We start from the raw sequence: 27,823 nt of genomic DNA, 5'->3' as shown, positions 1-27,823 counted from the left end.
GGGAATTGCATACTCAGACCAGGGGTCCTGGCATTAGCCAATAGCCAACGCATTACCAATCAATCAATCAAACAATCAACATATAGTCAGTCAGGAACTTGTAGTTCACAACCAATCAATAAAAAACCGAGTCAGTTTTTGGTCCAGAGAACACAAAAGTAATTGAGTAATTGTTGTTTGTTTAATTATATTGATTGTTGATTAATTATCGATCAATTAACCATTGTTGAGTATTTGTCATTGATTAATTACCAATCAAATGGTTACTGTTTATTGATCATTGATTGATTGATTGATTGATTGGCAGCTAGTGGGTGGCTGGTCATTGACTGGCATTCTGTTCTCAATCACCAATCAAGTAACTGATCGGCTGCTGGACAATGAGGCTCACCGGGGATGATTGATTGGTCCCTGTCTGAATACTGATCGATGGATGCTTGGTTCCTGATTGATATGCGTTCATTTCTGATTATTGATCTCTTATGGATGACCAATCGACCTCCTGGTTAAAGATGACTGAAGAACGATTATTACCAGCCTTGAATGCCCACAGGATAACTTCTCGGCTGCCCTGCTGCTGGAACCTGACCTCACTTGCTGGGCCTCTGTATGACTGCTCAGATAAATGTAGTGGTAACGTGGTTCACCAATGGCAACTGCCTCTTTCAGGATGGACAGAGGTATGCTGGGGAAGCGGTGGTGTCAAATACCAAGAAAACATGTGGAGGACCACACCTGGCAGGAATGTCAGCCCAGGAAGCTGAACTGGCAGCTCTGAAAATGTCATTAGAGCTGAGAAAAGACAAGACACACATGGCTGGTGGGCTATTGTTACCTCTCATATCCATGGGCCCATTTGTAAGGAGAGGAGCCTTCTGATGGGGAAGGACTAAACTCTATCCCAGAGAGCATCAAGAAAGCCCAGGGGGTGGCCCCTAGAAATCGGGTTCCTCATGTCCTTGACTGAACCAGACCCAGGAGTCCCCACACTCTCTGATGAGAAAAAGATATGATCTGGGCCAAAAACCTGTTGATGTCTCAGTGTTGTAAGAGAAGAGGGAGGACAGCTAACTGACTACAAACTAATGTTTGAGAGAAAATGTGTCTACACAGAAATAAAGGAAGAAATCAGAGACTTTCTAGAGTTCATTGGAAATGAATATGTAACATGCACAATCTCATGGAACATAAAGAACATGAAAGTTGAGCTAAGAAGAAAGTTCACAGCACAAAATGCCTACATGAAAAAATTGGAGAACTCCCATGCTGGCAATTTAACAGCATGTTTTAAAGGCTACAACAAAAAGATATAAGGGAGCAAAGAAAACGAGGAGGAGACATCAAGAAATTTTCAAGTTGTGGGATGAAATTGATAAAATAGAAAGAGAACAATTTAAAGAATTAATGAGACATGGAGTTGGTCTTTTGAACCTTTTATTAGACAAGATAAACAAAACCCTATTAAAAGATAAAGAATATACAAATTAATGAAATCTAAAATGAAATGGGGGATTAAATAACAGGTAATGAAGAAATCCAGATAGTCGTAAAGACATAGTTTAAAAAGGGTGCATTCCACCAACTTGGAAATTCTAAAAGAAATAGCTAACTTCCTCAATAGATTCCACATCCCAAAATTAAACTAGAGAAAAACAACTTAAATTGACATAAACATGAAGGAAAACAGAATTCATTAAAAATATGTCCCCAATGTGAGCCCACATCTATGAGTTTTAGGGTAGAGTCCTACCAGACTTTCAAAGAGGATTTAACAAGAATTCAGTGTATTCAACAATATAGAAACAAAAGAAATATTAGTCAATTTATTTTCTGAACCCCTGAATACTCATATATCCAGTCAAGAAAGACTGAGTGATAAAAAGAGAATTACAGACCAATTATCCCTAAAACCACAGATTCAAAAAATACTTAAAAGATAAAACAAATAAAATAAAATATAAAACACATCAAAAGATCGTCCACCATTAACAATGAGGAAGGCTTCATTCTAGAAACAGTGATGCTTCAACAAAATGGGATTAAAGTGTAAGAAAAACCAAGAATTGATCATCTCATGAGGTAATGCAAAATTCTCTGACAATATTCAACACCACTTCATGATAAAATTCTCGGAGTTCTGGTGCTTACTGGGGCTGGAACACGGCTCCTTCTATTCCATTATCAGCAACTTTCAATATTTCAAATATATCATTGCCTAATCTTGGCTTTGCTGGAACTTGCTTAGAGATCTACCTTGATATCAAAGATCTGCATGACTCTATCTCGTGAATGGTGGGTTAAAAAGCATGTAACACCATGCCTGGAACTAAGATTTTCTGCTTATATTTTAAAATTAGAACCCAGAATCCAAATCTATCTCTTGGCAATTTGACACATAATTGTATCTTCATATGTCTACATCAAAACAATAACCAGGTAATAATAATTCCTTACATGATACAGTTCTCTTTCATACAACTGCAAACCCATATGTTTAGCTGAATGTAATCTTTTCCTCATGTAACCATTCCTTTAAAGCCATTGAATGTCCTTGATCAGACGATTAAACTTCATTCAAATTCCTGATAAAGCCTTGTATTTTCAACCTTTCTTTTTTTTTATTTTTCCTTTGTTAGTTTCTATGTTTGTTAAAAATTTTCATGCCAAATTCTATGTGGTGATTTTCGTGACTTACTTTGTCAATACAATTAATGTAAACATCTTTACCTTAACCTCAAGGAAACTCTTCAGATGAGGGCAGCAAACTTCTTTGCAAAAGCATCAAAAAAAAAAAAATCTCCAGAGTGGAAATAATGCCAATCACCCATGTCTATCATATCCTAATTTATGATACCCTCCTAACTCCCACTTAATTCATGATCATATTCATTATGTTTCTCTCCAGCACACAGAATTTGGAGACTTATCCCTAGTGAAAACACTTTACCACATTGATTACATTAATACGTTTTCTGTACTGTGTGTGTTCTTTTATGATACTGGAGACAACTGGGTCTTGCAAAGGCTTTACCACATTGATTACATTCAAAAGGTTTCTCTCCAGTATGTGTTCTTTTATGATATTATAAAGTACTGTGACATGCAAAGGCTTTACCACATTGATTACATTAATAAGGTTTCTCTCCAGTATGTGTTCTTTTATGTCTTTGGAGATGACTGCGCTGTACAAAGGCTTTACCACATTGAATACATTCATAAGGTTTCTCTCCAGTATGTGTTCTTTTATGTCTTTGGAGATGACTGGATCCTGCAAAGGCTTTACCACATTAATTACATTCATATGGTTTCTCTCCAGTATGTGTTCTCTTATGATATCGGAGATTATTGTGATAGGCAAAAGCTTTACCACATTGATTACATTCATAAGGTTTCTCTCCAGTATGTGTTCTTTTATGATATCGGAGATTATTGTGATAGGCAAAAGCTTTACCACATTGATTACATTCATAAGATTTCTCTCCAGTATGTGTTGATTTATGATATTGGAAAGTACTGTGATGTGTAAAAGTTTTACCGCATTGATTACCTTTATAAGGTTTCTCTCCTGTATGTGATCTTTTATGTTTTTGTAGATTACTGTGAGCTGCAAAGACTTTACCACATTGATTGCATTCATAAGGTTTCTCTCCAGTATGTGTTCTTTTATGATATCGGAGATTACTGTGACGTGCAAAAGCTTTACCACATTGATTACATTCATAAGGTTTCTCTCCAGTATGTGTTCTTTTATGATATTGGAGATGACCGCGCTGTGCAAAGGCTTTACCACATTTTTTACATTCATAAGGTTTCTCTCCAGTGTGTGTTGATTTATGATATTGGAGATGACTGGATCTTGTAAAGGCTTTACCACATATATTACACTCATAGGGTTTCACTCCAGTATATCTTCTTACATGCCTGCAATGATAATTAGCACATGTGAAAACTTTACCACATTCATTACTCTGATCAATCATGTAATTAATATGAATTATGTTTACAATTTGTCTAATAGTAAAGAAGCATCAGATCTTAAGATTTTAGCTCTTTATATGTTCATGTTGTTTTGTCTCATTATGAGTTGTTCAAGATAAGTGTGATGGTTATTATATGGCTCATATATATAGTACCCTCTTTTTATATGATGTATTTTAGCTATCTGAAGAAAGTTTGAAAATCTCTGATCTGTATAACACTGATTGTATTCATATTTTTCCTCTAGTGTGAATTACAACACATGTGACTGGGAATCAGGACACACAGAAGAATTTCCAAATTCCTAGTACCCATAAAGATTTTTTACACATTGAGTTTTGGGATATTCCCTGTAAAGCTAAAAAACCAACTAATTTCAAATGTCTTTCATATTCCTAATTTCTTCCAAAGGCAGAATACTACATATCTTCTTGTTTTAGAACAAAAATTTTATGTTTCTTCTTTCCATATCCCTATGCTCACATGATTATTATCCATTGTGACACATGATATACCTAATAAAAAGAATGATAAATGAAAGGTTTACGCATTGCATTCACACTGTTTGAATTTTTGTTTCTCATAACATGTGCAATATGGACTAATGTTTCTCCACAACAATATTCTTGATTCTCATAAAATTCCTCTCACCAAACTGAACCATATTTCTACAAGAATAAGAGTATCACCAAATTTTCTATGGACTATTTGCTTATTAGAATGTTTTGGATAAAAATTTATCACTATAATGTGCAATTTCTAAATACTATGAGACTATACAGATGGGCAGATCCACAGCACAGGTCTAATGGAGCTACTTATCAAATGGATACACAAATCAGATATTGGATCTTGAGGCTCATGGTTTTGTAAGAATATTATAATCATATCTACACTTAAAGGACTGTTATTTTACACTTTTGCTTTTTGCTGGACATTCCATTAGATATTAAAATTTCCTCAGAGACAAATTTGTAACAGCTTACATATGAAAATTACCTTTCATGACTTCTATTATTTTGACAATGTTCTTCAAGATGATGCTTTTCGCAATTATAGCCTAAAACACAGTAATAGAAAATGAATGATATAGTATTGGAAAATAGGCAAAATTAAAGGTACTGTGAATTTTAACTGCACCGTGATAGTTACAGTGAAAATTCAGTGAAACTGAATGATTCAGCGCAATTATTATACAATTAAAATAATAGAAGATCGTCACTAACCAAGAAACATTTGTTTCCTTCAGAAAAAATATATTCTTACCTATAGCTTTGAGGTTCCGGTAGGTTTCCAACATCACATTTTTGTAGAGACTCTTCTGGGAAGGATCCAGCAAATTCCACTCCTCCTCAGTGAATTTCACATGCACATCATCAAAAGTCACTGCATCCTAAATATCAAATACATGTACAACACAAATCATGATACTAATATCACCGGAAAATAAATATATGGTTTCTCAAATATATATTCACATAATTCTCGTGCTAGTTCTGCTTATTTTCTGATTCAAAATTTATAATCACTGTGTCATTTTAGAAGGATCTTTAATTATAAGTTACACCTCTGTCACTTTTGAACACTTTGAATAGGATACAGCGTGGCTAGAGAAATGCCAACTGAGAGGGACATGTAGGGGAAACAGATCCACAGTACTGAGAACACACCTGAAAAATTGTATGAACAATTACTAACTACAAACATGATGGGCAAGCTGGGTGTATTTGCTCATGTCTTTAATCACAGAGGCACAGGCAGGTGTATGTCTAATAACTTGACACTGGCATGACCTTTGTAATGTGTTCTAGGAGATTAAAAGTTATATTTGAAAATCCTCAATCTATATAAAAATCAACCAAGGAAATAAGTGATACAGAAATCACAGTTCTTTACTAAAGTTCCTGCAAAGAATTATACATTCACTGCACATCTGAATTCATCTGGCAGAAACAGGAAGTGTAACAGTTTAAACTATAACATTAATAAAATTTTACTAAAAGAGAATACATGATTAAGTTGTTACAAATGGACAGATGAAAATAATAGTAATATAAATGTTGATCATAAATAAGCAACTTAGGGTAGGAGAGAGAGCTCAGCATTGGAAAGCACCTGCTGGTCTTCCACATAATGGTGAAAAATGCCTCGTAAACACATGGGGGACCAACAGCTACTCATTACTTCAAGATCAGGAGTTCTGAGGCTATCCTCTGACAACACTAAAGATGAGACATAGATGGTATTCCTGTTCATGCACACAGGCAAAATATTTCCATTTATTCAAACATTTGAGAACAAACACAAGACTGAGAAAGAACAGCATTCATGTGAAACTTAATGAACCTGAGTCCTCAGATAATATTGATGTCATGAATATATGCCATTATGAGAAATAGAATATAATCTATATATTTGGGCAAATTTCAACACTAAAGATGTGGAGGGAAAAACTGCACAAAAATATGCTTATATTACAAGCACAAGACATGTGTCTTTTGCGGTTTCTCTTCCTACGTTAAGGACAAATGAGGTTCACAGAGAAATATGTTTTGGAAAATAAAAGCAAAAAATAAAATAAATTTAAAAATATAAAACAACCAGACTAATAAATAGATTATTACTGAATAGCAAATGTATCTATTGTATTTTATATGATTTAACAAAAGAGAATACAGTGAAGGTTTGGGAGGATGAGAAGAAAGCTGAAGGGTCAGTTTCAATCACAACACAGAACACACCAAGGACACAATGTTTCCCCTCTAAAAGAAATGCTGGGTAAAATCTGGAGCAGAGACTGAGGGCATGGCCAATGAAAATTTTCCCTACTTGAGAGTGCCATCCTATGGACAGGCACCAATCCATGGCATTATTAATGACACTCTGTTATGCTCCCACACAGAAGCCTTGATTAATTGTCTATTGAGAGGATCCACCCACCAGCTGACTGAAAAAGCTGCACAGATCCAGAGTCAAACCTTGCATGGACCTTGGGGAATCTTGGGGAAGAGTTGGCAGGAAGATTGAAACCCCTGAGGAGGATAGGAACTCCACAGGAAGACCAAGAGAGTCAAGTAACAAGCACCCTTGGGGACACTCAGAGACTAAGCCACAAACCAAATAGCATACACAGGATGGACTAAGGCCCCTGGCACATATATAGCAGTTGTGCAGCACAGAGGCTCAGATGGTCATCTAATAACAACTGTAGCAAGGGCTTTCCCTATAGCAGTGGGGGTGTGATATCTTTTGAATCTGTTTCTTTATCTGGGCTGCCATGTCTGGCCTCAGTGAGAGAGGATGTACTTAACTCACAATAGAATTGATGCACCAATTTTCGGGATACCTGGGGGTCCCACATCTTCTCAAAGAAAAACGGAGTAGACTGGGGGAGGGACTCTGCCATAGCAAGGGACATATAATGCAGATAGTGATAAGGGTGACAATGAATATATAAATTATTGGAAAAGCAAAAAAAGAGAGAAAAATAAAATTTTCATTCTATAAACACTATCCTGGAAAGTATCTGGAATGGCTCCTACCAGAAAATCTTCCACAAGCTTCACAAAGAAAGCCAGACAGGACAGACAAGCAGCCAAAGACATCATCCTATCTAGAAGTTTTTTGTTTCAATCAACTGCATCCTGACCCTTGACATTATGGGCAAATGTTCATCCTGTGATGAAAATGCATTCAGTCTTTCTTCAGGGATCCTAACAGTCTGCAGGAACTCCTACACTGTTCAAACATGTGAAGTCTCTTCTGACACATAAGGCAAAATCTTGAAGGTCACCTCTTGTAACAGTTTGGGTACATCCTCTCCTTGTATACATCTCTCCATGGCAGATTTACCAATGCTTTAGTTATCTCAACAAGCTGTGGTCACAAAATGCAACTCAAGAGTCATCTTCATCATTTCACTGCAATGAACTCTCATGGAGTCTTCCCATGGCTCTGACTCTGCCAAAAGATGGCTGGAATCGGGCCAAATTGAAACCATACAGGAAGAATCCAGGAACTCGAATTTATCATCTATCAGTTTTCAGAAGCCACACCATATAAAAGATCCTCTTAAGTTTGGCTTCTAACGTGATGGACTCTGCCACACTTGGTCCATATTTGCAGCAGGTTTTATTTAAAGTTCCTTCTTGGGACTAGGAAACACATTGCCTACTCCTTCCATGAATTTAAAATTTGGCAGGAGGACATGTTACACTTAGGATATGTTCTTAGGACATCTACCCACTAGAGTATGTGTTCAACTAAGTTCATATCTGTTTTACTTTGTTTTACTTGGCCATAGGACAAGGAAAATGAATTGAACTCTCCAGTTGACAGGGATCTAAGAGTTTAGGCATCTTTAGGATCTGTTACAGACCATGAAAGGGAGGGCAACAGGCGGTCTATGGGGCGTGATCATAGCTGAAATACATAGCAGTGAGATTTGGACACTGAAGAGGACCACACCCTAAAGACAGGCAGAACTCCCAGTGGAAAGTTAACTATGCCAACCAAACCAAAAACCTTTCTAACCAAAATTTATCTTGTCTACAAGAAATACAGGCAAAAATATGGAGTAGTTATCAATAAATTAAAAAAAAATAGAAAAAATATGGAGTAGAGAATGAGGGACTCACCAAACTATACCCAGCTCAAATTGAGAACCATCCCATGGGCAATCACCAATCCCTGACTATACTGAGGATATACTTTGTTATACTTCCAGAGAGTAGCTTAGCATAATTGTTCTCTGAGAGTCTCCATCCAGCACCTGACTGAAACAGATGCAGAGCCCACAGCCTAACATTGCACAGAACACAGGGGATCTTTGGAAGAGTTAAGGAAAGAAACGAGGGCCTCCAAAGAAAAAGAAACCCATAAGAAGTCCCTCAGTGTCAAATAACCTGGGTACTAGGAAACTCTCAGAGACTGAGCCACCAGCCATCCTTCAGATGACTGTAGCTCTGAAAGGTTGAAATGCTATCAACTTCACCTCTCTCCTGATTATGTTTCCTTATGGATTGCTAGGATTTTCTTACCCAGCCCACCTCCTCTCCTAGCTTCCAACATCAACCAGCTATCTCTCTTGAACATAACAAACAGGTCAGTAAAAGAGCCAGCACTCAGCCAAGACTCTAAAAATCTACAAGAAAACTGTAGCACAGGAATAACACTCCCACAAAAACAAGACAAACTGAGAAACTAGTACCTAGACCAATAATCACCAAAAATGCAAATACCTAGGACCAGCATACAAAGATATGTAATACCAGTGTCAGTGCTGTAATCTCTTATTTCTATTCTCCATGGTGTCCTCATCATTAAAAATTATAATTAGATGCTTTGATTTTTTTTTAGCTGGAATATTTCTGTTTAGTTTTGGTCTGGAGAATTTGTCCATTGGTTAGAGGGGGGTATTGAAATCACTGAATATAAGTGTATGAGGGCTATTATGTGCTTTTGTTTTGTTTAGAGAAGTGTCTTCTGTAACTGACAGAATGAATATGAATCCATCTGATATTTAGAGAACATTCTACTGAAATATAAGAGAATATAACTCCTCAGGTTCTTGCTCCTCTCCCTTGCCCCATATATCTATTTTTGCATCAGACATCTTCCATTAGGATATTGTAGAGGAACAAAAGAAGGAGATGGAAGAAGAGGAGGAAGAGGAGGAGAAGCTGAAAAAGAAGAAGAGGAGCAAGAAGAAGAAGAAGAAGAAGAAGAAGAAGAAGAAGAAGAAGAAGAAGAAGAAGAAGAAGAAGAAGAAGAAGAAGAAGAAGATCAATCAACATAAAAGTCTAGAAAATATTTCAAATAAAATCATAAATGAAAATTTTCCTAAACTAAAGAAGGTGTCTGTTAATGTACAAGAAGCATCAAAAATACCAAACAGATTGGCAAAGAGTCCCTTTGCCACATAATAGTCATAACACTAAAATTTAAAAGAAATATAAACCGCTTAAGAAAAAAAAAAAAAACTACAGCAGGAAAAACAGGAAAAATTAACAAACTAAACAAAAAAAAACTAGAAATGAATGAAATCAAAACTATTAGATTCATATCCATCTACTTTATTTTAAGGAATAAATTCATTACTTATATAATGTTCTCCCTGCATATTTTCCTGCAGGCCAGAAGAGGGCACAAGATTCCATTACAAATAGTTGTGTGGCATCACGAGGTTGCTAAGAATTGAACTCATGACCTGTGTGGGAACAGAGCTCTTAACCTCTGAGCCATCTCTCCAGGCCTAACCCTACCTTTTTTTTTTTTTTTTTTTTTTTTTTTTTTTTTTTTTTTTTTTTGAGACAGGTTTCTCTGTGTAGTCCTGGCTGTCCTGGAACTCACACTTGTAGTCGAGCAGCCTGGCCTCTAATTCAGAAATGTGCCTGCCTCTGCCTCCCAAGTGCTGGGATTATAGGCCTGCACCACCACCACCTGGTTTAACCCTACCTTCTTAATGTATATTATAAAAAACAAGATGGCTTGGACAGAGGTGCTACAGATTCACAGAAACCATCCATGCTTCTATAAGAAAGCAACTGGTTCAGATATTTTGGACAGATTTACAATCAGCCATGGTAATGAAGTTATTCAGAGGTCATGAACTAGCATGTAAGAAGGACCGCTAGAAACCTCACAGGAGGTCACATCTGGCTGATGCTTCTGATCCAAACCCATAGAGGACCCACCACCCCTGGTCCCACAGCTCAGCTGCATGTTCCTCCCCATTGTGGGCAGTTATCCTGTGCTCACCATGTCTGGATTTCAGAGCTTCCCTGAGGTCCCCTCACAGCACCCAACAGCAGATTTCAGAGTGGGACACAGAGAACCATTCAAGCTGAGCCGCCCCAATTAACACATAGAAAAACACCCGGAAGATCCCGCCTCTTTGTCTGACTGGCAGGTTTGTCTGGATCCCTTGATTGGCCAGTGAGTCTTAGCCCTCCTCAGGTTAAAGTGTGCTTCCAGTCTATGGTCAGACCTTTTTCACATTTCAGGTATGGTTTGCACCCCATTAGCAATTCAAAGCAGATTCCAAGATGAATCTCAGCCCACCCAGTCCTGGGGGAGGACGCACAACTCCAGCTCTGTCTAGTCTGTTCTTTCCCTCTAAGAACCATGACCCTGTGATTACCGGGACCTGACTTCTGAACTTGCCTGAGATTTTCTTAAATCACTTATCTTCTTCACATAATGAAGATAAATAGCTTGCATAGATGATTACACAAGGTGATTTGGAGGTACATACATATGTGACCCAGGAATGGATGACCCAATGCATCACTTGGCTATTAACATTCAAGATGGATTTTTGCTAACAAATACTTTAGCCAAGTAGTGGTGGTGCACGCCTGTAATCCCAGTCCTGGGGAGGCAGAAGCAGGTGGATTTCTGAGTTTGAGTCCAGCCTGATATACAGAATGATTTCCAGAAGAGCCAGTGCTATACAGAGAAAACCCTGCCAACAAAACTCAACAGACAGAAATAAACCAAGAGTTTTATTTATGGATAAATGCTTGGCTCAGGAAAACTGAAGCTCCCTACAACAGATGATAAATATGGAACAACCCCAGGAGAAAAGTCAGAAACATAAGGGAATCACTGTTGAGCATTATTACTAGTCAGCACATTTTCATCAGTGGCAAAGAAGAGAAAAAGCACAATTGGAATAGAATAGATTATCTAGATAAACCTATCTCAAATCATAGGGAAAATGAATCTTTCTATGTATATAGAAAAGGTAGTTAACAGAATGTCCCAATAAAGGCTGTCAGCCAATGAAAATTAGAAAAATCAGGACTTTTTGATTTTATGTTGCAGGATATTACAACTGGTCTTTATATACCAAAATAATTAAGCAATAAGTACTACCTAATGCTAGTTTAAAAAACAAATAAATCATCTTTGTTTTATAAAATAAAATAGTACAAGTACCAAAACAAAAGAACTACCTTTCCATGACACTTCTATAGGTACGTTGCAAAAAGCACATATAGCCTAGGTCAAAGGTGGATCAGAACATCTCAAAAGATCAAGATTAAGAAAGGGTTTCTCAGTTGAAAATGTATAATTAAGAAACATCCCCCAGAATAAGCAGGATTAGAGATAGGGTTAGGGGATTAGAGGATTATGGTTAGTATCAGGATAAGGGTTATTAGGGTTAGGATGCTTAGAAAATTAAGGAGTTAAGATAGGATTAGAGATTTAGGATAAGTCCCAGGGTTAGGCTCAGGGGTAGAGTTAATGTGGTCACCTTTATTCTTGATGATCCCCTGAATCAATAGTATCCCTACTACCTAAAGAAGAAATGTCAGGGTTAGGGTTAGGGTCAGTCTCAGGATTAGGTCAAAGGTTTGCTTGTTGTGCTCTGTGAACTCAGTTTCTATCTTTTTGCTCATTTGCCTTCCTAGACCTCTTTTTCATAAGATCAAAATATTTCCCCCAGAAGGGAAATAACTTTACATTATTATGGGTCCCAGTTTACATACAAAAGAAAACAATAGAACTTTTTTTTGTTCTCAGTTTCATAAGATGGACAAAATCATGGGACTCGGTGCCCCTCTTTGGTAATGACATCATACATATTGCATGGGGCATATTTCTTCACCACAGCTTTAGTAAACATAACCAAATGGTACAAGACAAAATGGTCTCCATCATTATTCTTTGTGGACTCACTGAATCAGTAGGATCCCTATTGTACAAAATATAAGACCTCTAAGTTATTTATTTTATATCTTAATGTTTTGTTTTGTTCTTATTTTGATATCTTCTACCTTATTCATTTAATTGTTTCTCTAAAGAACCTAAAAGTTTATCCATACTAGTTCCAAACTAGCATACTAACAAAGGAATTGATGACTTGTATATTCACAAAATCAAGCAGATAATCAAGGGATAAGTTTCCAAGGGCCAGACAGATTGTTGCCAGCAAAGAATAATTGTGCAACCCTATGCTGGGTCTTACTGTTAGTTATTTTTTTGTCAGTTAATTTTCCTCTGAGATAAATTGCCCTTCAATACTATTCTGCTCTAGATATGTATTGTTTACTTTCTGTCCAAACTAAAAATATGTTCACTAAAGATCTCTATGTGAAGTTTTCACAAGATAATCAATCAAAATTATGGAAAAAGAATCCCAGACAATCAATAAACATAAATTCATGGCTTAATAAAATTTGTCTATTATTACTTATGTATAGAATATCCACATGAAATCATTGTTTATTCTTCACATTTTTTTTTCTTAATACCAAATAGATTACAAGTAAAGTAAACTGGTTAACTTTGACTAAGTTAATTTTATTCTTAATAAATAAACTTTAAAATTAATATGAATAGACAAAGGTATATTTAATCAATAAATCCCCACAGATAAAATAAATATGAAATGATATTATGTCTCTGAATCTGTATTTGGAATAGGTAAAACAAGGATATATATTTAAATTGTAATGTCTACTTTTAAGGACATTATATATGTAAACATACAGATCTGGTCACAGTGATATCTCTATCAACCCTATCCCAATTCTAGTATATCATAATATCACTGTCCCTTAGGGTTCTAAATTAGTTGTAAAGATTTTTGTTTTCCTAGATCTGGATTTGATATTCATATTGGACATTGTCTTCACTCAATGTAAGAAAGATACTTATGTGCCTTGAAATTGAAATATACATGTATAAATGTTTATATAGACATAAACACTCTAATAATTCAAACAATATTTATATCTCAAAAGGCCTCATTAAAAACCAATAAATATACTAAGACAGAAAGATCAGCACAGGGCTTCTGACTTATTGTCTAAGTTAAACAACAACCATTTTTATATCTTGAACTCCCTTTAATTAATATAATCACAGAAGGCCTTTTTAAATGTTATTAAAACTCTGTGAAATGAGAGGACATGTGCGGCCAATATTTCTATAATTTGTAGGGGGAATAACTAATTAGGTCATGTGAATTTGTCTAAAGATATCCTGAGTAACTTGTTTTTGATGTATAGAATGTGCTTCAGGGCTGGAGAGAAGGCTCAGCATTTAAGAGCACTAACTGCTCTTCGAGAGGTTCTGAGTTCAATTCCCAACAACCACAAGGTGGATCACTACCATAGGTCACAGGATCATATGCCCTCTTCTTCTTTGTCTGAAGACAGGGATATTATGCTCCCATATATGAAATAAATAAATAAAACTTTTTTAAAGAAATGCTTTCTCAATTTTCTTTAGGGAAAAACAATAATTTTACCATTTATCCTTTGATAAACTATGATACTTTTAAAATGTCGTATCATTGACACTTAGAAATGGGGAATAAAAATATTTTATTCCCCACTCCTGAATTAATGTTCTGACAATAAATTGTGGATTTATTTGTTAAAACTATTTTAACTTTTGGTGTTAACATTTAATGGTCTTAAAAAAGAAGTATTTATATATAGAGACTTCTATGTCTTCTACTCTGATCCTGTATAGTTGGAGTTCAAGGTCATCCTTTTATCTTCTTAAAAAGCTTTCTCAAAGCACATTTTCTAGACAGAAAAGAGCCAGGACTACTGAGTATCATCGGCCATCTTATTTTTCATCCCAATCATTGGACAGAAACAATAATCAAAGCCACCTTTTTGTGGTAAATATTATTATTTATTTATTTTTTTTACCACAATTGAATGATAAGTATTCCAAGTAAAAGACACAAAAGACTTGGTATTTATAATAAGATTTAAAGCACTAGAGTTGGACGGACTATTTTGTATAGTTCCTGTTAATAACTGTGAGATATCATTTGTCCACAATGGGTTAGCTAGAGAAAGGACCCACGGAGCTGAAAGGCTTTGCAGTGCACAGAAGGAACAGCAATGAGTCACCCAGTACTCCCAGAGCTCCCAGGGACAAAATCATCAACCAAAGCGTACACATAGAATCACTCATGGCTCCAGACACATAGGCAGCAGAGGATGGTATTGTTAGAGACACCAAAGGGAGGAGAGGCCCTTGGCCCTGGATAAACTTGATGCCATAGTGTAGAGGAATATCAGAAAAGAGGAGCAGTTTAGGGTTGATTGGGGAGGGAAGATGGCTTAATGGATTTTTTGGGGCGGTGGTACCAGGACAGGGGACCAAATTTGAAATGTAAATAAAGAATATATTATAAAAAAGAAAAAAAATGAATAGAAAAAATTGGATACAATGGTCAAAAATAAATCTGGATTATAAAACTTTACTGGGACTAAACAACAAAGAGTTCTGTAACATATGAGAAAGCAAAGTTACAAACAATTGGAGAAAGGAAGAAGAGGAAGAAGAAGAAGGAGAAGAAGAAGGGGAAGAAGAAAAGGAAGAAGAAGAAGAAGAAGAAGAAGAAGAAGAAGAAGAAGAAGAAGAAGAAGAAGAAGAAGAAGAAGAAGAAGAAGAAGAAGAAGAAGAAGAAGAAAAAGAAAAAGAAGAGGAGGAAGAGGAGAAGAAGAGGAGGAAGAGGAGAAGAAGAGGAGGAGGAGGAAGAGGAGAAGAAGCAGGAGGAGGATAATGTCTGGAAATTATTTCCAATAAAATCATAAATGAAAATTTTGCTAAACTAAAGAAGGTGTCTGATAATGTACAAGAACCATCAAAAATACTAAACAGACTGAGAAAATGTCCCTTTGCCACATAATAATCAAAACACTAAACATACAAGATAAGCAAATATTAAAAAAAAAACTGCAGCAGAAAAATTTAACAAACTAAACAAAACAAAAACTAGAAATGTATGAAATCACAACTATTAGCTTCATATCCATCTTATTTTTATGGAATTAATTCATTACACACACAATGTTCTCCCTGCATGTATTCCTGCAGGCCAGAAGAGGGCACCAGATCCCATTACATTTGGTTGTGATCCACCATGTGTTTGCTAAGAATTGAACTCATGAACTGTGCAGGAACAGCCACAGCTCTTAACCTCTGAGCCATCTCTCCAGGTCTATTCCTGCTTTCTTCTTGTATATTATAAAAGACAAAAAGATGCTGCATAGTCTCAGAAACCACCCATGCTTCTACAAGAAAGCAACTGGTCCAGATGTTTTGGACAGAATTACAATCAGCCATGATACTGAAGTTATTCAGAGGTCATGGCCTGACCTATCAAGTAAGAAACAACCACTAGAAACCTCACAGGAAGTCACATCTGGCTGATCCTTCCAATCCAACCCCATAGAGGGCACACTGCTCAACCACAAGTTCCTCCCCATTGTGGGCAGTGATCCTGTACTCACCATGTCGCGATTTCATAGCTTCCCTGAGGTCCCCTCACAGCACACAACAGCAGAGCTCAGAGCAGGACACGGAGAAGCATTCAAGCTGCACACCCACAGGGAAAACGCTCAATCAGCATAAATGTCTAAAAAACATTTCCAATAAAATCATAAATGAAAACTTTCTTAAACTAATGGAGGTGCCTGTTAATGTAAAACAAGCATCCAAAATATCAAACAGATTGTAGAAAAGTGTCTTTCCTGCACAGTAATCAAAACAGCAAGCATCAAAGGAAAACAATATAAATAACTACTACATAAATAACTAACAAAAATAAAGAAAAAAAAATAGCCTGGGACCTAGCCCTGTCCATTCCACAGCCTTTGAACCCAGCGAGGTCCAACCTGATTATTTATGTTCCTTGGGAAAGCGCCAGCCCAGACCTCTGTAAACTCTACCAGGTCTTTGTCATTTCACAGCCCAGCCTGTGTCATTAAGGATCAGGATGCAGTTTATTGGCCTGTGAATTCCCTTCCTGTCTCACCAGCTCACAGGCAGAAGCCAGAGACGGGCGCACAGCCCAGCGATCCATGGCAGCCAGGCTCGGCTTCTGTTCCCACAGGAGGGTCGTGCCAGGAGGCCACTGTGCCCGCCTGGAGGAGCACAGAGAGGGTTTGCACTCCGCCCCGCTGCAAACTTTCCAGAGCGGGAAGCCTGTGCTTTGCCCGGCCACTGTTCCTGCCTGGAGCACAGAGAGAGTTTGCACTCCGCCCCACTGTAAACTTTCTAGAGCGGGAAGTTGGCGCCTTTCCCAGACACTGTCCCCGCCCTGAGCACAGAGCGGGTTTGCACTCTGCCCCGCTGCAAACTTTCCAGAGCGGGAAGCCCGCGCCTTGCCCATCCACTGTCCCCGCTGGGAGCACAGAGAGAGTTTGCACTCTGCCCCGCTGCAAACTTTCGAGAGCAGAGCCGGAAGCTCGCGCATTGCCTAGCCATTGTTCCTGCCCGGAGGATCAGAGAGAGGGTTTGCACTCCGTCCCACTGCAAACTTTCCAGAGCGGGAAGCCCGCGCCTTGCCCATCCACTGTCCCTGCCCAGAGCACAGAGAGGGTTTGGACTCTGCCCCACTGTAAACTTTACAGAGCGGGAAGCCTGCGTCATGCCAGGCCTCTCCAAACTTACAGACTGCTTCTGTGGAAACGACAGGAGGATAGCGCGGTGTGACTTGAGAGCTCACAGACACCTGCAGCATGGAGCACTAACTTCATCCGGATGTGCCTGCGAATGCGGTCCCATTCCACAATTCCAGGCCTGGCTGCTCAGAGCCCGGGAAGCTCAGCAATCGCAGCAGCTGTAAATGAGCGCACTCACCTCCTTCCTGCCTCTGCCAGACCTCTGACCAACGCGCACATTCAAACTCCCAGCCCACTTTCATTCATAAAAACTAAAGACAGGAAATGATGACATTCCAGGAGGCTGGATGCAGGGCGGGCGCTGCGGTATCTTTAGGGGTGGTGCCAGCCGTTGCCGGGTGACAGACAGGGACGCCAACATGGTGCCCGCCAGGGGCTGAGGTGCAAGGTCATTGGGAGGGGGTGGGGCTCGGGGTACGTCAGGGGCGCGGCCAGCGGTTGCTGGGTGACAGTCAGGGAATCCAACATGGCTCCCGCCCTGGGCTGAGATAGATGGGCGAGGGGCGGGGTTGGCATGATGTCAGGGGCAGGAGCAGCAGTCTCTGAGTGACTGACAGTGATGCCAATGTGACATTTTCACTGAATTTGAAGAAATATATTAATATGTGTGTTAAAATTGAAGAATTTGATGTAAAATAATACACATGAAAGTGTACACATAGATAATACATCAAAACTGCCTGACAAACCATGTAAAAAAATTCTAATCAAATGGATGGCTTTCATGGAAAATACTTCTTACAAAATTGAAGAAATATACAGAAAATTTATTTAAAATTAAGATTTGGCATTGAAAATAAATACACATAAAAAGTTGACAAAGAAAACTAACTCTGAAGGCAAACTCAATTTTAGGAAAAAATTGAAAAATAAAGTGTTAAAATTGAAGAAACTTTTGGAAAATATTAATGGTAAAAGATAAATCATCTTTACTAAATCAAGCACTTACAAACATTTTCTTATTAAATTGATGATTTTCATGGAAAATATTTCTGATAAAATTGAAGCAGTGCATAGAAAAGTAGTGTTAAATTGAAGATTTTTCATGGGAAATTATTCAGATAATATTGTGTACATAAAATATGTCTAAATAATTAAAAAATAAATAGAAATATTTTCTCATAAAATTAAAGTTTCTCTTAACTAATATTCAAGTAATATTGAAGAAATATATATATATGTGTTCAAATTGAAGAATTAGTTGGAAAATAATAATAGTAAAATAGTAAACATAGAAAAAAAATATACTATACAATATACTATATAATATATACAAGATTACTCAGATCTGACACTCTGACTGAAGAGAACAAAACACAATAATCTTGTTTTCCTGATCGCTGTCCGCAGCCATCATCTCCAAGTAAGACCTTCCTGAGAACGTCCCTCCCGTCCTGAATCTCCACATGCTGAAGGTGACCCTGGAACTGCCTTCTAACAAGTTCATGCGGCCAAAGCCTAGGAAGAAAGTGGACATCTCAAGTCTTCTGCTGCCAACGTGATGGGCTGGCTCTTCTCTCCATCCTGACCCAGGTCTCCACAGCTAACACATTTGGAAATAAAGCACAGCACTTTCCCATTGTTCTGACACTGACAAATCTCAGTGGCTGAGACCTCTGGCTTTTGAAAGGGAGGTGATCAACATTTGTGTCCCAGGAGAGTCTCCCGGGATGGGCACCTCAGCTTCTGTTCAGTAGAGGAAGAGCATTAACAGGAAGAAAAATCCTGTTCCCCATGACATAAACAATCCCTTGTCTGAACAGTCTAGTGTATCCTGGAGAGTTCTAGGCATCCCCTGTGATGTCACCAGTGATGTCACAGCACCCACTGCTCTCAGGGCTTTCAATTAGTCCCTAGAGAGTTCACCCATATTTATGCCTGCAAGATGGAGGAGGAGTCTACTTGAGAGTGAGAATGGGGAGCTTAGAGAAGTGAGAGAGAGGACGAAGGAAACTGGCTTTCCATCTCACTGTAAACCAGTGAGGAAGATGTGGTCCTGGGAAAGATAAAGTGAGTCATGGAAAGGTGATGTGAAAATTTCGTGAGTAGGCATCTGTGAGCCTGCCTTCCCAGGAGTGGCAATTGTTCCATTGTGAAGCTAATGAACTTTCCTGCTTTACATAATTCCTGAATGGTGAGGATTCTACTACATTTTTTTGTCCAACCCCAAAGACAGGAGATGGCTAGTCCAAAGCTATTCTGCCGTGAATTTTTGTATTTCCCTGTTACTGGCCATTGTGGTGTAACATGCGGACATAAGGAGACCATAAAAAGTCAGGTAGGAAATATTTCCCAATTTATATCAGTTCAACACTTTACTCACAGTTTGTTGTTCTAGGTACAGTGGCTATCAGACTATAGCAACTCAGAGCAAAATATTATTTTGACACCATACATTCTCAGACCTCCTCTGAGAACCATGTCTGTGAGAATGACACTGTAAGCTTCCTGAATCAGCAGATTGGGTGTCAGACATATCTCTAATTCAGCCAAACAACTGTCAGGATCACGGACTGGGTACTTTTTCCAACTCAGGATTGTTTTAGTCTTTCAGCTGTATGAATTGTTCAGTCTTTTGATGATGGTTTGCAATAGACAACTATTTAATCCACAGTCATGAGCCTAGAATTCATGACAGGGCATCTGATTATGAACACTGCATATGAGTGCTTGGGGACTGTGCCATTTTTCCTGTTTTCTGTAGCTGCATGATTGGCAGCTCCTAAGCCAGGTTGTGCCCTGTGCAGTTGTTAACAAGCCTGGCCAGGCCATCTTTGATGTTACCATAAGCCTGTATAGGTAGGCAGACAAAATATCTAGCTGCTTACATGCCCAAATCTCTACAAGATAATGGGAGAGCTGAGATCCAGGGAGCAGAAATTTCAAGCATTTGCCAAAATCTTTGATGTCTCAGTGGATTGAAGGCATTCTCTCTTTTTTTGGTCCTCAGCCTTGTCTGTGCATTCTCTATGCCGTCTAACTGTGCCAGTTGACGTGTGTTCCTCTACCTACAGAGGCTGGGGTAGTCCCCTAACCTCCTCCCTCCAACTATTATCATCAAGAAGTAGGAAAGAAATCAGAGAGTCTTCCCACTCACCTGATGCCCAGTGAGAGAAATGACCTGCAAGATTGACTGGTATTTATTACTGATGGATTATTGGAATATAGCTATTCATTGTTTCAAATCTTGACTTAAGAACAGGTGCCCCTTTGTCTAATTCAACATTCGGTGTTCTCATGAGGATTAGGTGTGCTGACACACCCTTTAACACACTCTTTGGTGCCTAGATTATTTTGGGTAAATTTTTCTTCTTTCCCTACATCATTTCCTCACAAAATAATGGTACACAGTGCTTTCTCTTTTCTATCATTTCCTTTTTTCCCATATAGTGTTCCACAAACTTATTTGTAAAAGGTCTATATTACTTAGGATCCTTGTCCCCACACAATCTGAGTTGTTGCCCAGTGTGTTGCTTAACATGAATCTGTATGTCTTGAATTCACTGTCCCAGGTACCCACACCCGCTCCAGTTTCTTTCCTTTTTGCCATCTGCCCCATATAACAGACCCACAAAACCTCACTGCACACCCACTGCTTCCAGACTTCTGCTGAGTGTGATCCATGGGGACCCTGAGAATGAGAGAAAAAAGGAAAGTCAGCTAAAGAAGTTAGTGTTTCTTCTGATTTCTTCCCAACAAATGCAAGCATGCTCACATGTGCACACACAAACACAAACTCACACACAAACCCACACACAAGCACACACAAATGCAGACACAAATGCACATACACACATACAAACACACATAAAAACACACACAAACACACACAAACACACAAAAACACACACAAAACCCCACACACCAACACATACAAACACACAAAAAACCACACACACAAACACATACAAACACACACTAACACACACAAAACAACACACTCACACAAAGACACACACACACACACACACACACACACACACACGGAGAGTATAATAAACCTCTACGGCCAGGCCTGGTGGCACTTGCCATTAATCTCAGCATTCTTGAGATAGAGGCAGAGAGATCTCTGGTCTACATAATGAGTTCCAGGACAGCCAGAGCCACATAGATTCTGTCTCAAAAAAATAAAATGAAATAAACCAAAACAAAAAAGTAAACTCTATACGCCTAACAAAGGTTTTTGAACATTCACTGTAAACCAGGAGCTAAATTGTTCACCTCAGATCCCCATTTAATTAATTTTTAAGAAATCCCTACTGGTAGACAGGAATTATGTTTCTCCACACATTTTGATTTAGGGGATTCGTGTTCCCAGGTAACTGGGGGTGGAACTTAGACAGAATCCTAACAAGGGGGAGGTGCCTCGGGGCGTGGCTGTAAGGGACAGCCTTGGTTATCTTAACTGGTGTGGGAAGCCCCACCCACTGTGGGTGGCACCATTCCCTGGCTAGGATCCTGGGCAGTGTGTGGAAAGGGGCTGAGCAGCAGCAGGCGTTCATTGCTCTTGGTGTCCTGATTATTTACACACCTGATGTGAGTGAGCAGCTGCTTCACACTTCAGAGTGGCATTGCCCTCCATGAGGGACTTTACTGTGAACCGTGAGCTGGAATAAACCTGTTCTCTTGACAAAGTATTTTATCAAAGCAACAGCAGTGATTAAGATACTTGTGAATTGACCTTTATCCATTCAAGGTGGTCACAATGAGAGGTAATGTTGTGTTTTGTTTAAAGAAATTTTTGTTAGATATTTTCTTATTTACATTTATTTTTTTGCTTTTGTTTTTTTGAGACAGGGTTTCTCTGTGTAGCCCTGGTTGTTCTGGAACTCACTCTGTAGATCAGGCTGGCATCAATTGAAAAAAAAATCCACCTGCCTCTGCTTCCCAAGTGCTTTTTTTTTTTACATTTTTTATTTTTATATTTATTTATATTTTTACATATTTTATATTATATATTCATATGTTTATATTTATATTTTATTTACATTTCAAATGTTGTCCCCTTTCCTCATTTCCCCTCTGGAAATCCTCTATTCCCTCCCCGCTCCCCATGCTCACTAACCCACCCACTCCTGCTTTCCTGACCTGCTATTCCCCTACCCTGGGGCAATGAGCCTTCACGGGTCCAAGGGCCTCTCCTCTCATGGATGTCCGACCAGGCCATCCTCTGCTACCCATGTGGCTGGAGCCATGGGTCCCTCCATGTGCACACTTCAGTTGGTGGTTTAGTCCCTGGGAGCTCTGGGGTTACTAATTGTTTAATATTATTGATTCTCCTATGGGGCTACAAACCCCTTAAGCTCTTTGGGCCCTTTCTCTAGCTCCTCCATAGTTGACCCTGTGCTCAGTTCAATGGCTGGCTGAGAGTGTCCCCCTCTGTGTTTGTCAGGCACTGGCAGAGACTCTCAGGACACAGCTATATCGGGCTCCAGTCAGCAAACACTTGTTGGCAACCACAATAGTATCTGGGTTTGGTACATGAGCTGGTTACTGGCCCCAATATGCTTGCTTTGCCCTAACTCGCCCAAACTGTTATTGCAACAACACTGAAGGTAAGAGGGGGCCCTTTGTCCACAGTCCAGCTATGCTGGCAGGTCTCGAGGTAGCCACAAGATGGCTCACAAATTTGGCCAGAGTGTATGAAAAAATAAAAGAGAGAAAATAAAAGCCTTACAGCTTTTTTAGATTGTGTCATGGAGACATTTTTGACAATACACCCCCATGGATCTTGATTCACCAGAAGCAAAGGCAGCAGTGGCTTGAGCTTTTGTCAATCAGGGAACACCAGCTATGAAGACAAAACCCCAGAGGGTGGAGTAGTTAGGAAAGAGTTGTCTAAGAGATTTGAGGACAGTGGCAAAGAGAGTATTTAATGGAGGACAGACTGCAGAGGAGACGCAGATGAAAGGACAGAAGCAACAGACTGGAGCCTCAATAAAGGAGATGAGGGGGCCCTGAGAATCAAAAGTGCCCCCACCACAAGATCAGGGTCACCCTAAAAGTGAAATGTAAACCCACCAGTTTTTGTTGATAAAATTCAACATTCCGTTTTGCTAAAACAGACAGATAGAATTTCTTCACCAGTTTACAAGTGACTTCCCAGTGGCTACAGAAACAAAACAAGCATGGAGTACTTCGTAGATGCCTTAAAAATTGAGGCTATTTAAGACTCTGCTAAAAAAAAAAAAAAAGCCTTACTCTGCCAACATCAGGTGACCTTTGTAGACCTGTGGACTGCATACTCAGACCAGGGGTCCTGGCATTAGACAATGTCCAATGTGTAACCAATGGCACAAGCTAACAACCACTCTATTTACACCTCAGTCACAATGGCTTCTGGGTAAAAATGATACCAGAAGGACTCATTACCAGCCACCCTTCTTGAATCTCCCCAGAGTATCTACTCAGCTGCCCTGCAGTCAGAACCTGACCTCACTGGATGGGCCTCTGTATGACGGCTCACATAGATGTAGGGGTAATGGGGTTCACCAATGGCAACTGTCTCATTCAGGATGGACTGGGGTATGCTGGGGCAGCGGTGGTGTCAAATACCGAAGGCACATGTGGAGGACCACACCTGGCAGGAATGTCAGCCCAGGAAGTTAAACTGGCAGCTCTGAAATGTCATTTGAGCGGAGAAAAGACATTAAAGTCATTAGCGCCACTTCCTGTGGTGTAACAACACTTCCTATTATGTTACAGTCACTTCATATCAAGCCACAACCACTTCCTGTGACAGTGACATTCACTTTCGGTCATAGAATGGGCACTTTCTCTAAAACTTGAGATAATTCCTGTGATATACACTCACTTTCGGTTAGGGCCAGTCCCTTCCTGTGACATCACAACCACTTCTGGGTGTGGCATGGACACTTCATGTTCTTCAAATGGTCACTTCCGGTTCTGATGTGTCTGCTTCCTGTGGGTTCATAGACTTAGGCATGCCTTTCACACTGTGGTATGGTTATCTTTTCCCCAGGGTCAAGACACAGAGGGCTGGTGTGCCATTGCTGCCTCTCATATCCATGGGATCATTTATAAGGAGAGGAGCCTTCTGATGAGCAAGGACTAAACTCCATCCCAGAGAGCAACAAGGAAGTCCAGTGGGTGGCCCCTAGAAATTGAGTTCCTCATGTTCTTGTTTGCACCAGACCCAGGAGAAGCCACACTCTCTGATAAGAAAAAATACATGATCTCTGCCAAAAACCTGTTGATGTCTCAGTGTTGTAAGAGATGAGGGAGGACAGCAGACTACAAACTAATGTTTGAGAAAAAATGGGTCTACACAGAAAAAAGGAAGAAATCAGAGACTTTCTAGAGTTCAATGGAAATGAATGTGCAACATGCACAATCTCATGGAACACAAAGAAAATGAAAGTGGAGCTAAAAGAAAGATCACAGCACAAAATGCCTACATGAAAAAATTGGAGAACTCCCATGCTGGCAATTTAACAGCATGTTTTAAAGGCTACAACAGAAAGAAGTGAGGGAGCAAAGAAAACGAGGAGGAGACATCAAGAAATTTTCAAGTTGTGGGATGAAATTGATAAAATAGAAAAAGAACAATTCAAAGAATTAATGAAACATGGAGTTGGCCTTTTGATGTTTTTATTAGACAAGATAAGCAAACCCCTATTAAAAGATAAAGAATATGCAAATTAATGAATCTAAAATGAAATGGGAGATTAAATAACAGGTAATGAAGAAATCCAGACAGTCGTAAAGACATAGTTTAAAAAGGGTGCACTCCACCAACTTGGAAATTCTAAAAGAAATAGCTAACTTCCTCAATAGATTCCACATCCCAAAATTAAACTAGAGAAAAACAACTTAAATTGCCATAAACAAGAAGGAAAACAGAATTCATTAAAAATATGTCCCCAATGTGAGCCCACGTCTATGAGTTTTAGAGTAGCGTCCTACCAGACTTTCAAAGAGGATTTAACAAGAATTCAGTGTATTCAACAATATAGAAACAAAATAAATATTAGTCAATTTATTTTCTGAACCCTTGATTACTCATATATCCAGTCAGGAAAGACTGAGTGATAAAAAGAGAATTACAGACAAATTATCCCTAAAACCACAGATTCAAAAATACTTAAAAGATAAAGCAAATAAAATAAAATATAAAACACATCAAAAGATCATCCACCATTAACCATGAAGAAGGCTTCATTCGAGAGACAGTGATGGTTCAACAAAATGGGAATAAAGTGTAAGAAAAACCAAGAATTGATCACCTCATGAGATAATAAAAAATTCTCTGACAATATTCAACACCACTTCATGATAAAATTCTCAGAGTTCTGCTGCTTACTGGGGCTGGAACATGGCTCCTTCTATTCCATTATCAGCAGCTTTCAACATTTCAAATATATCACTGCCTAATCTTGGCTTTCCTGGAACTTGCTTAGAGATCTACCTTTATCTCAAAGATCTGCATGACTCTGTCTCATGAATGGTGGGTTAAAAAGCATGTAACACCATGCCTGGAACTAAGATTTTCTGTTTATATTTTAAATTCAGAACCTAGAATCAAAATCTATCTCTAGGCAATTTGACACATAATTGTATCTTCATGTGTCTACATCAAAACAGTATCCAGGTAATAATAATTCCTAACATGATACAGTTCTCTTTCATATAACTGCAAATCCATATGTTTAGCTGAATGTAATCTTGTCCTAATGTAACCATTCCTTTAATGCCATTGAATATCCTTGATCAGACGATTAAACTTCATTCAACTTTCTGATGATGTCTTGTATTTTGAACCTTTCTTTTTTTATTTTTCCTTTCTTAGTTTCTACGCTTGATAAAAACTTTCAGGCCAAATTCTATGCGGTGATTTTCATGACTTACTTTGTCAATACTATTAATGTAAACATCTTTACCTTAACCTCAAAGAAACTCTTCAGAGAAGGGCAGCAAACCTCTTTGCAAAAACATCAAAAAAAAAAAAAATCTCCAGAGTGGAAATAATGCCAAGCACCCATGTCTATCATATTCTACTATGATACCCTCCTAATTCCCACTTAATTCATGATCATTTTCATTATGTTTCTCTCCAGCACACAGAATTTGGAGGCTTATACCTAGTGAAAACACTTTACCACAATGATTACATTAATAAGTTTTCTGTCCAGTGTGTGTTCTTTTATGATACCGGAGATGACTGGGTCTTGTAAAGGCTTTACCACATTGATTACATTCATAAGGTTTCTCTCCAGTATGTGTTCTTTTATGATATTGGAGATGACTGCGCTGTGCAAAGGCTTTACCACATTGATTACATTCATATGGTTTCTCTCCAGTATGTGTTCTTTTATGATATTGGAGAGTACTGTGCTGTGCAGACTTTACCATATTGATTACATTCATATGGTTTCTCTCCAGTATGTGTTCTTTTATGATGTTTGAGATTAATGTGAAAGACAAAGGCTTTACCACATTGATTACATTCATAAGGTTTCTCTCCAGTATGTGTCCTTTTATGATATTGGAGATAACTGTGACATGCAAATGCTTTACCACATTGATTACATTTATAAGGTTTCTCTCCAGTATGTGTTTTTTTTATGATATTGGAGATAACTGTGACATGCAAATGCTTTACCACATTGATTACATTCATATGGTTTCTCTCCAGTATGTGTTCTTTTATGATATTTGAGATTACTGTGATAGGCAAAGGCTTTACCACATTGATTACATTCATAAGTTTTCTCTCCAGTATGTGTTCTTTTATGTCTTTGGAGATGACTGGCTCTTGCAAAGGCTTTACCACATTGATTACATTCATATGGTTTCTCTCCACTAAGACGTCTTAAAGGCCTGCAACAATAATTAGCACATGTGAAACCTTTACTGTATTAATTACTCTTATGAATCATGTAATCAGTTTGAATTATGTTTACAATTTGGTATATGGTAGAAAAGCATCAGATCCTAAGGTTTTAGCCCTTTTCACATTTATGGTTCATGAGTTATGAACCATATGGTTATGATTATGAGTTGTTCAAGTCACTTGTGATCGTTATTACATGGCTCATATTTATAACATCCTCTTTATATAAGGGATTTTTATATAATATATTTCAGTTATCTGAAGAAAGTTTGAACAACTCTCATCTTTGCAACACTAATTACATTCATAATTTTCCCTATAAAGTGAATTACAACACATTTTACTGTGAACCAGGATACACAGAAAAATTTCCAAATTCCTAGTGTCCATAAAGATTTTCTACACTATGAGTTTGGGGATATTCCCCGTAAAACTATAAAACCACTTAGTTGCAAATGTACATCATATTCCTAATGTCTATCAAAGGCAGAATGCTACATATCTTCTCATTGTTCTAGAACAAAAAAAATTTGTTGCTTCCTTCAATATC

General features: G+C 38.4%; 1 protein-coding gene and 1 pseudogene across 1 annotated transcript in view; both read right to left on the bottom strand.

The window, feature by feature from the left end:
• The window catches only part of LOC127672654 (zinc finger protein 431-like), a 263,925-nt gene that overhangs the window by 99,871 nt on the left and 136,231 nt on the right, over positions 1 to 27,823 (bottom strand). The gene's annotated exons all lie outside the window — the stretch shown is intronic.
• LOC127672650 (zinc finger protein 431-like) overlaps positions 1 to 27,823 on the bottom strand; it is a 67,411-nt pseudogene that overhangs the window by 38,875 nt on the left and 713 nt on the right.

This window comes from Apodemus sylvaticus, chromosome 22, assembly GCF_947179515.1.
Source record: "Apodemus sylvaticus chromosome 22, mApoSyl1.1, whole genome shotgun sequence".
NCBI lineage: Eukaryota > Metazoa > Chordata > Mammalia > Rodentia > Muridae > Apodemus > Apodemus sylvaticus.
The sequence above is the reverse complement of the archived record's forward strand: the minus strand, read 5'-3'. Positions and strand labels throughout refer to the sequence as shown.